General features: G+C 36.1%; 1 long non-coding RNA gene across 1 annotated transcript in view; it reads left to right on the forward strand.

The window, feature by feature from the left end:
- Positions 1-7,308, forward strand: part of LOC138760476 (uncharacterized) — a 139,383-nt gene extending 132,075 nt beyond the window's left edge. Inside the window, exon 6 of the long non-coding RNA XR_011355639.1 lies at positions 6,494-7,308. This is a non-coding gene — a long non-coding RNA (uncharacterized lncRNA). The remainder of the gene's footprint in view (positions 1-6,493) is intronic.
- Positions 7,309-9,817: the final 2,509 nt, after the last annotated feature.

Below are 9,817 nucleotides of genomic sequence, written 5' to 3' on the forward strand. Positions count from 1 at the left end.
TTTGTAGTTGTATACCATTAGAGAAAATTACATATAATCTACAAGATAAATATCATATTTTCTGGAAAATATGGAGCCCATATTTGCATGTAATGATTGACTCTCTGAAGACCTCACTTCTTGGTAACCTCCAACAGACTTTATCGTATGTGTTTTTATTTTCATGGCATTTTCTGGTTTTTCTTTCTTTTTCTTTACGGTGAGAGGATGGGAGATGGAAAAGTGGGAAGGTGGGTTTGGGGGGGGGTTTGGAATGATATATACCATGTGTATAATTTATTTTAAAATAATTTAGAATTGAATGTAATTTAATTATTATTGTGGTTTAAACATTTTTAAATAAAATATTCAAAAAACAAAAAAAAAAATGGGAGGGAGGTAGGTGTGCCTAATATTTAAGAAAAAATGTGAGGAAAGAGTAAGGAAATGTGTCATGTGCAAGCAGAAGAGATTTAGTTTTATTTGTGACCTGTATTCGGTGCAGACATCATGTGCTGAAGACTCGAACTGTATAATACTGTTCCATGTTAAATTAGGTGGCATTAGTCCAGAAGTATTAAGCAAGAGGTGTCAGAACTAACAAATGAATTTGATCTCAGCTGCAATATTAGCTTACATAAGAACCAGGAGTAGGCCATTAAATTCCGCTTGCCTACTTTGTCATTCAATAAGATCATGGCTATTCTTTCAATTCAGCAACACTATTCTGTACTAATTCCATATCATTTGGTCAGTGGTCCTAAACAGACTAGAAGGGCTGAAGGGCCTCTTCTGTGCTGCAGTGTTCTACGGTTCTGTGAGTTCCTTAATAGTGCAAAACAATCCAGACTCTGTCATGGACACACATTGACAGAGCTTCCACAGTGCTCCTGGGTAGAAAATTCAAAAGGTTCATTGCATTCTACTTGAAGGAATTTATTCACATCTTACTTTGGAGGACTTTGGCCCCTTATTTTGAAATTTAGATGCCTGGTTCTAGACATCCCAGTGGAAATATCACTTCTGAATCTAGCTGGTCAATCCTGACAAAAATGTATATTCAGTGAAATAATCTTTCATTCCTCTAAACTATAAAGTTTTGATCCACTTTGTTTAATCTCTCTCCATAGAACCAGAAATCAATCTGATAAACCTTTGTTGCCTTTCTTCTGTTCCACTCATTAGCCTCTTGACCAAGCTGTTTCATCAACAGTTTATCGCCATGCTAACCCTGGCCTTACCCTATGAGAGATATTCTGTTTATTTTATCCAACCCACCCCCACCTCATCTGTAATTTAAAACTAGCTTGTTGACTGAATTTTCCAGTTCTGGCAAAGAATTTTTGACAAGAAAATTTAACTCTTTCACTCAGAAGCTTTAGCTCCCATTTTCTCTTTCCTTTCTTAAATAGAGTGGTTATCTTCCAATTTATCGGAACAGTTCCAGAGTTTATGGGGTGATGACAACCAGTGTATTCATGATCTCCAAAGCCCTTATTTCAAATCCTTAGATTACAAATTCTAGCACTTACTATCTTTTAATCCATTTAATTTTCCCAGTACCATTTGTTTTTAATAGAAAGGATAGGGAGGTTACTGAACTTGTAAGGATGAATCTTATAGGGTAGAGGAACAATGGGATCTCAGAGTACAAATGCACCGAGACGCATTTTGGTTGTGAAGAGAGCTGAGAAGAAATTAATGGGAAGTTTTAAAAATTCTGAAAGATTTCCAACCATGAAAATATGGAAAGACTGTTTCCATTTTTGGGAAGGAGCATAAAAAGAGGCCATCACAAGAAATGTTTTCATCCAGGAAATAGTAAGAATGTGGAACTTGCCATTACAGAGAACAGTTCACACAAATCGTTGCTGTGATAGATTTAATTTTTTTAAGTAAAAAAGTATGTTTTTTTATTTACAACATGGCAAAAGCTGATTTCAGCCATTGAAATCTGTGCCGCCCAATTTCTCACAATTAACCTGCAATCTTGTACGTTTTGGAGGGTAGGAACAAAGCAGAGCACCTGGCGAAGATTCAGACAAGTCATGGGGAGAATATGTACAGATGGAGTCGGATTTGAACTCAGGTAGTTGGTGCTGATTGCTATGCTAACCACATGAGAAAGAGAAAGAGAATGCTCATTTCAATATGGACTGGATGGGCCAAACAGCCTACCTTCAGTGCTTTTTTTACTAATCTAATCCTATAGAACATATCTTATCGCAGATGTTCTCAGAAATGGTGCCACCTAACAGAGACCAGGCAGTATTTATTGATCATGCAGGAGTTTCTTTTGCTTTGCATTGTCCCACCTGAAATACAGAGAATGAAAGAACAAAACCTTGCCTTCAACGCCCTTACATATCAATTAACTGTCCTCAGCACTTAGGGTGTAGCATTTGAAGTATATGTCAAGCAAAGAGTGCAGAATGACTGTGTTTAATTCGACTTCAAAAAGCTTTCCATTGCCATGGTAGTAAGGAATGCACCACGTGCTGCTTATTGATGAAAAAGCACTTCAACTGCTTTCACCAGACAAGACATAGAATTGGTACAGGAGGTAAGGGACAATCTGGTTGTCTATGAATTTGTTGAGGCAGTCTTCTGAGGTATAAGGGCAAAGGACCTCATACATCAATTTGGCTGATGCTGGATCATCTAATGCTGACCCCAAAATTCCAACCTTCCATCCATGTGAAACACTGAAGATACTGTACATGAAACAATCAAAGGATAAAAATGAAAGCATATTGTCTCTCTTTGATTAGTACTCCATGCCTGCCTGTTTCCTGTACAAATTTCCATCCCTCAGCAAGAGGGTCAAATGCAAGGCAGCTGATTTGACAGAATTTATTCAATCCTTAAGGTGCATGGTAGTTAGTGAACTCTTCACAAAGAACATGAACACTTTTGCCTTTTGTTTTAAGCGATCAATTGGATTTTATATAGATAGAGATAAATAATAGCTGGAGATTGAGCTCTGAAGCTTTAATTAAGTTGAGCAGCCATGAGACATTTGTGCAGTCCATGAAACTCAAGATTGAGTTACTAACTTAAACTTGCTATTACTTATTCACCATTTTTCAAATTAAGTAGTGGCATGTGGCAAGAATTTATGATTTGTTGAAAAAAAAAGCAATTCAACAATGTTGGATGCCTGGCTCATAAGCCTTCGGAGTATGTGATTTTGATCAATTTGATTCAATGATTTATCATGTTATGAAACACTCCACTGGATATCTTGTTTATGCCACATTCTGGCTGATTTTGTTAGATTGAAGGATTTTAAGCGGAAAATATTAATTCAAATAGAGGATTGCTGATTTAATACTGTGGGGACTTGCCCAGGTACAAGGCTGAATACTTCCCCACAGACTTCTTGAAATATGATGTGATCACACTGCACTTAGACAGCAGGCGAGTTAGCTGGGATCAGCAGAAAACACCATACATATTTTTATTTAAAACACTCTATTTTAATGGTGAAGATTAACAGATGATGAGGAAAAATAGATGAAGAGTTCTTGAGATTCAATGACTGCTTCGCAGAATTATAGATGTTTAAAAATGTACAAATAAGGTCCTCAAGTTCACCATTGATGGACATTGGATAAATTAATCTTTTTAAGGCTAACTTCTGCATCACTGAATAACAGTTCACTAAACATTGGAAAGTATGAATAAAGATGGCACAAATTAACAGAAATAACATGATCTGGTGCATACTATTCCATTTTGCCATCAAATGATTAATAAAATGGGAATAAAAGAACAAATGAGCTGATTTCAAGTTGATTGAAACAGCACGAGGAAAAATCCAGGGATTGTCAACAGAATTTCAAAATATAAACAATGCATTTACATTTCATTGCCACATCAAAGATTGAATGTGAAGATTTTAATGTGCAATTCTTGTCTTGTTATTTATATATTTAAGTGAAGTTATTATAAAAATATAAAGCTGCATTCTGATTTAAAAATCTACTTGAAATGTACAGTCTGGCCCTTGTTAAATCAAGTTACTTACCCACAGCAGCAGTGGGAGTATCAATAACACAGAGATTGGCCTTGGAAAGCAAAACTGACCTGAATCTCACAGCTTGGCCTGTTACAGAAAAAAAATACACCGATTCAGTCAAGTACCAGCTTAAAGGCCAGGCTTGACTGATTTTTTTATACTGTTTTCTTCTGCAATGTACAATAACTTACAAAATGTTTAAAATACTAAATTGATTAAATCATTTAATTCAAAATATAAAATGGAATTTGCATTTCCATACAAGCATGAGGAAAACATATGCATCTGTACAAATGGTTCCAATTCAATTTTAAAAATGATTCTTTATCCTGAAACAGAATCAAATATGTATTTGTACTGCATCTGGACCTTCAGGTATTTTGAGGGTTGTTGTTATCTCACCAATTGCACAATGTATCTTCCCTGTCAGGCTCAAAGGCTATTTTATCAGCTACTTGTGGAAATGATTTGTGACAGTGGGAGTCAGCAATGGAAACTTGAAGTATATCATATTGCCATCTTCTAATATTGAAAACAAATTCCAATAAAAACAAATTCACTGGGTTGCACCTCTTTTTAATGGCAATTTTAATATGACCATGATATAGTCGTATAATTTTCATTGGTTTTAGTTTTCATTTATTCGATGACTGTGTCCCTCATTATTTCTTTCATGACTTTGGAACTTTTTTAACATGATTTTTTTCAGTTATTGGCTTCCTGAATTCCTGTTTCTTTATGTTCAATATAAATCAGTTAATATTTCCATTGAGTCACATTATTTATTTTATTCATTTCCACCTCGTATTCTATCTCTTTTCATTTTCTACCTTGATCTTCATATACCAGTTTATATTTGATTAGATTATCTGAAACAGAGAGTAGTGAATCTGTGGAATTCTCTGCCCAATGAGGCTGTAAAGGCTGCCTCATTTAATGTATTGAAGACATAGATAGATACACTTTTGAAATATAGGGCAATTAAGGGTTATGGAGAACAGGTGGGTAAGTGGAGCTAAGACCAAGGCCAGATCAGCTATGATCTTATTGAAAGATGGAGCAGGCTCGACAGGCCAGGTGATCTACTCCTGTTCCTAATTTTTATGATCTGATATAAACTGCTTGTGATTCATCCAATATCTCACTTTTTTATGATCCTCCTTACTTCCATAGAAATACATTTCAAAGAATCTAATTTTGTTCCCATGCTCCAAGATATGAAAGTAAAATAAAAGAGAGGGTTTAATCCAAGGCTATGTTTACTCTAACAACTAGTGGGGAAAAAAAAATCAAGTTTGGGCTTCCATAATCCATCTTTATATAGACAGGATGAGGAAGATGTACTATTCAGTTAACAAACAATATACAATTTATAATACTCTCCACAATTTACCTATTTAATTTTATTGCTAATATGCCAGATGACTATCTTGTCCTGTAAAAATTTATAGAAACAAAGAGGATCCATTTACACTGTGCTGTAAGAATGTTATTTATTATAGTTCACTTCTTGATTGATGGAAACAGTGGGCATGAATTGTACAGCATAGATGTGGGTCTTTTCGGCTCACCTCAACGATGGCAGCTGGGCTTCCTATCTATGCTATTGCTCATTGCTTGCATTAAACCCATATCTTTCATTCATTATCAATGCTCCTCATAATTATATAAACTATAAGGTTATTCCTCAGCCTTCTACATTCCAGTGAGAATAAAGCCAGTCTATCCAATCTCTCCATATATCTAAAGCCGTCCATTCTGGGCAACATCCTGCTCTCTCTCTCTCTCTCTCTCTCTCTCTCTCTCTCTCCCTATTGTTACAACAAAAATTAGATTGTTTTCTTTGGAGCATTGTAAGCTGGGGAGAAATTATATACAATTATGAAAGCCATAGATAGGTCAGATGTCAGATACTTTTTTCCCATGTGGAAATGTCAAATATTAAATGGAATAGCTTTAAGGTGAGGAGAGGAAAGATTAAAAGAGATTTGGAAGGCAAGTTTTTTTTATATAGAGAGTGGTGGGTGCCTGGAACATGCTGCCGCGGAGGTGGTATAAACAGACCAATAACAACCTTTAACAAGTATTTAAACAGACAAATGAACAGACATGGAATAGAGAGATCTGGACCACATGCAGCTGGATGGAGTTCATTTCAATTGGCCAAAGGTCTTCTTCCTGTGCTATGTTCTATGAAAGGATGACATTGGGATCATTCTTACAATGACTTACATTGCCATGATTTCATTTGTAATCAACACCCAAGCAAGGAAGAATAGTTTTGACTTGTTTAGTCATGCAAAGTTTGGTGGGAATTTCATTTGCTTCCTGTCTAGTGTTGGTGGGTCCTCTGCATTATCATTCTTCTGCATTTTGCCATTTATATAGTATATGCTTGTCGATAGAGCACAAAAAATAGAAAACTACTGTGACTAGTGTGTGAGTTCTGCTCCTTAGAAAATCATTCTAACTTTTCTTCTTCTCTTCTTTTAGATGCACAAAGTAAGAAAAGTTCAGTAGCGGTGGATCCAGCCCAGCCCAGCAGTTATTTTAGTGTATCAGCTATTTCTCAAGCTTCTGTGAGCTGCAACCCAGAGACATCCAACTTGGATGTTTAGAGAGTGTACAAGTGGGAAACTGCATGAACACTCAGCAAGTCAAAGGGAAATGGGAACAGCTTTCTTAGGAAGAAGAAAATGCTGACCAAAAATATCATCATTTTGCATTTCAGATTATACATGCCTGATGCGGCTTGAAAGCAGTGGAGTTTGTCACAGAGGCACAGAGTTTTACAACACACAAACAACCCTTTGCCCAACTTGTCCATTTTAACCAAGTTGATGACAAACTGCAGCTTGTCCTAGATTCCTGTATCTGATCCACATCATTATAAACCTTTCCAGTGCCATGTACTTGACTAAATAGCATTTTAACATTTCAGTTTTACCACTTTTACCATCTTGACTGGCAGCTCATTCCATGTTCCTCCCATCCTCTGTGTGATAAAGGTCCTTTTCAAACCAGACCCCTCTCAATCTATGTCATCTAATTTTAGACTCCCCTATCGAGAGAAAACATGAATTGCAGATGTCAGATTGAATGGAAAGTTCCAATAGCAGTATATGGAGGAGTATGTTGGGTGGGTACAACGAGTATTGTAGGTGTCATATGTAATATTGTCTGTTAACAATCGTTGATATTTAAGGCTGTACCACTTTAAAGATTATATTACATTACTAACTGCTCTCTGTTTTGATGTAACAATGATTTAGTCTGTCTCTGTCAAAGAAAGCCAGAGTAAGAAATGCTATCCTGACCCTGTGAGCTTTTCTTTTATTTAATAGAGTACTTTGTTTGTTAGTTTTAATGAGAGAGAGAGAGAGAGAGAGAGAGAGAGAGAGAAAGAGAGAGAGAGAGAGAGAGAGAGAGAGAGAGAGAGAGAGAGAGAGAGAGAGAGAGAGAGAAAGAGAGAGAGAGAGGTACTAAGACACATAGCATTGCAGTTCATCCAGCTCATGAAAGCACCAGGGAGATCAGAGCAGAGAATTCCTGACAGATGCATTATGGACAATATGTGCTTCTTGCAAGTATCCTACTGTATGGGCAGATGAAAGTGAAAAATCTTTTTTGGTTTTAATAAGATTATGGCTGAGTTACAGACATAAATCACCATTGGATCTAGTTTCGTACAGATCAACAGTCCTGTTGAACCAGTCACCAGTATTGGTGACATGGTGCTGTTTGTCAGCAAAGTTATAGATATATAAATCCAATGTTTCTCCAATCAAACGGTAAGATGTTTTCCATTGTTTCTTATATAAACAATGAAACCCTGATCACTATCCATATACTTGCCGAAATGTCTTTTGAAAGTTACAATTGTACCCACATTTTACAACAGCAAATCAGTTGACAGGATTTTATTTTCTTAATAAATTAGCCAGCAATTATATTGAACAATCTCGCTGCCTGCAATTATAAGAGTGCATTTTTAGCTTCACCTCATGCCTGGAAATCAAATGGAGCAAATTGACCACCCATAATAAAAACCAGCTGAAGTTCATTCCATTAAAATTAAGGGAACTAAATCAGTTGCAATAAATATGGACATATATCCCATAACCAGATGTATGGTGATCCAAATGCAAATATGCAACATTTTACTTGTTTTTTGAAGAATCAAAGAGAACAAAATAAAATCAGAAAAATGGTAGAACTTCAATGTTCCTGAACAAAATGAACACAATTGATCACAGAACCTAATGTATGGATAAACATAACCACTAAACAGGTAAAAGTATCCTCAACGTAACCATGAGAAAGATTTTGGAGGTTACTGGCATTTTAGTGAAGAAATTGGAAACTGCAGCGTTACCTCAGGAACCGGGGAAATTGATAAAAATGTAACCATTCATTCTTCTAAAACAAAATTGAATTCAGGAATTTCTATGAACACTTTCATTCCTCAGATTTCCATCTGTCAAGGGAGAAATTAAATTGTTTTTTTTATCACCTGTCACGACTTTCCCTGCTCCCTGAATAAAGCAAAAATTGGAAAGCCATTTTCTATAAAGGAAATCTTGAGCGCCATCAGAGGTTCAAATGGAAATTGAACTGCTGGATTTGCTTAGTTAATCACCTTAAGTCAGTATTGTTGTAGTATCAATTTTCTACTGGATTTCACATGATGAGTACAGGACGGGCATTTTGAACTTCCCAATTTTTTTTACCACTAATGCCATAAATCTAACTGCAATTGATCCTGCATTGGGAGCGATAAGGTCAAAAGTGGAGGTGGTGGAATAGGAAAGCAAGAACTCTGCTTAAAGAGAAACATTCACGGTGGTGAATTGCTTGCCTTGCAATATGCCAAAGGTTAGCCAGATATCTGAAAATTTACAAGAATGAGGGAGGGCAGTTCTCTTAGACTAAGTCTTGTATGCATGGTAAAGGGGAAATGCAAAGAGGTGTTCCTGCATTTGATGCGAGGACCTCGATCTTCAAAAGCTAAGTGGCTACTTTTATTCATTATTTCTTTCTAATGGGTAAAATATTTAAAACATTGAAAACATTTGTAAAGTGAACTTTTTTAAGCTGTTTATTATAGTGTTCTCACATGGCAAAGACACTCATACATCTTAATCAGCTCGTCGGGTGAGATTTTTCTCCTATGTCCTCTCTAATTCCCATACAAGACAAATAAAACATTTTTCTTCTTGTGGCATTACTGAATGATGACGTGAAGATTCCTCCGTATTACAAGTGAATGTAAAAAGATATGCTTCAGGTGGATTAACCAGGAGTATCTTGTTATAAGGACTAGTAATTGTGAAAAATCTTTTATAGTTTTCTATTTTTTGTGCACTATCGACAAGCATATAATATATAAATGGGGAAAGTTTGGCATAATGATAGGTGGGTGTTTCCAACAGAGTTCACCATCATGATAGCAGGTGCTGCTCACATACTTTTATTCTGGTATAATTGAATATGTTGCTTGACCAGTGAGAAGACTTTAAGAGGCAATTGCAAATGGTGCGGAACGTCCAAGAAGTGGTATCAGATTCGTGCTCTAGTGGAAGATTGTGTGAAATGGTTCCTGCATCTTCTCTAATCAGTTCCTTGTCCTGGTTTCATATTGTCTCTCATCTTTCTATGCATTATTTTTCTGCATCACAATTTCTGCCCAATCTCAACCCTGTGTCTGTGTCTTTCATTCTCTACTAGCTTTTTATATTTCAATTCTGTGTCTCTTCTTTCATACCTTACTATTTCCTTGTTCTCTGTACTGCTCTTTTATTCAGTTTATATTTTCTC

The sequence above is a fragment of the Narcine bancroftii genome, chromosome 4, assembly GCF_036971445.1.
Source record: "Narcine bancroftii isolate sNarBan1 chromosome 4, sNarBan1.hap1, whole genome shotgun sequence".
Lineage (NCBI taxonomy): Eukaryota > Metazoa > Chordata > Chondrichthyes > Torpediniformes > Narcinidae > Narcine > Narcine bancroftii.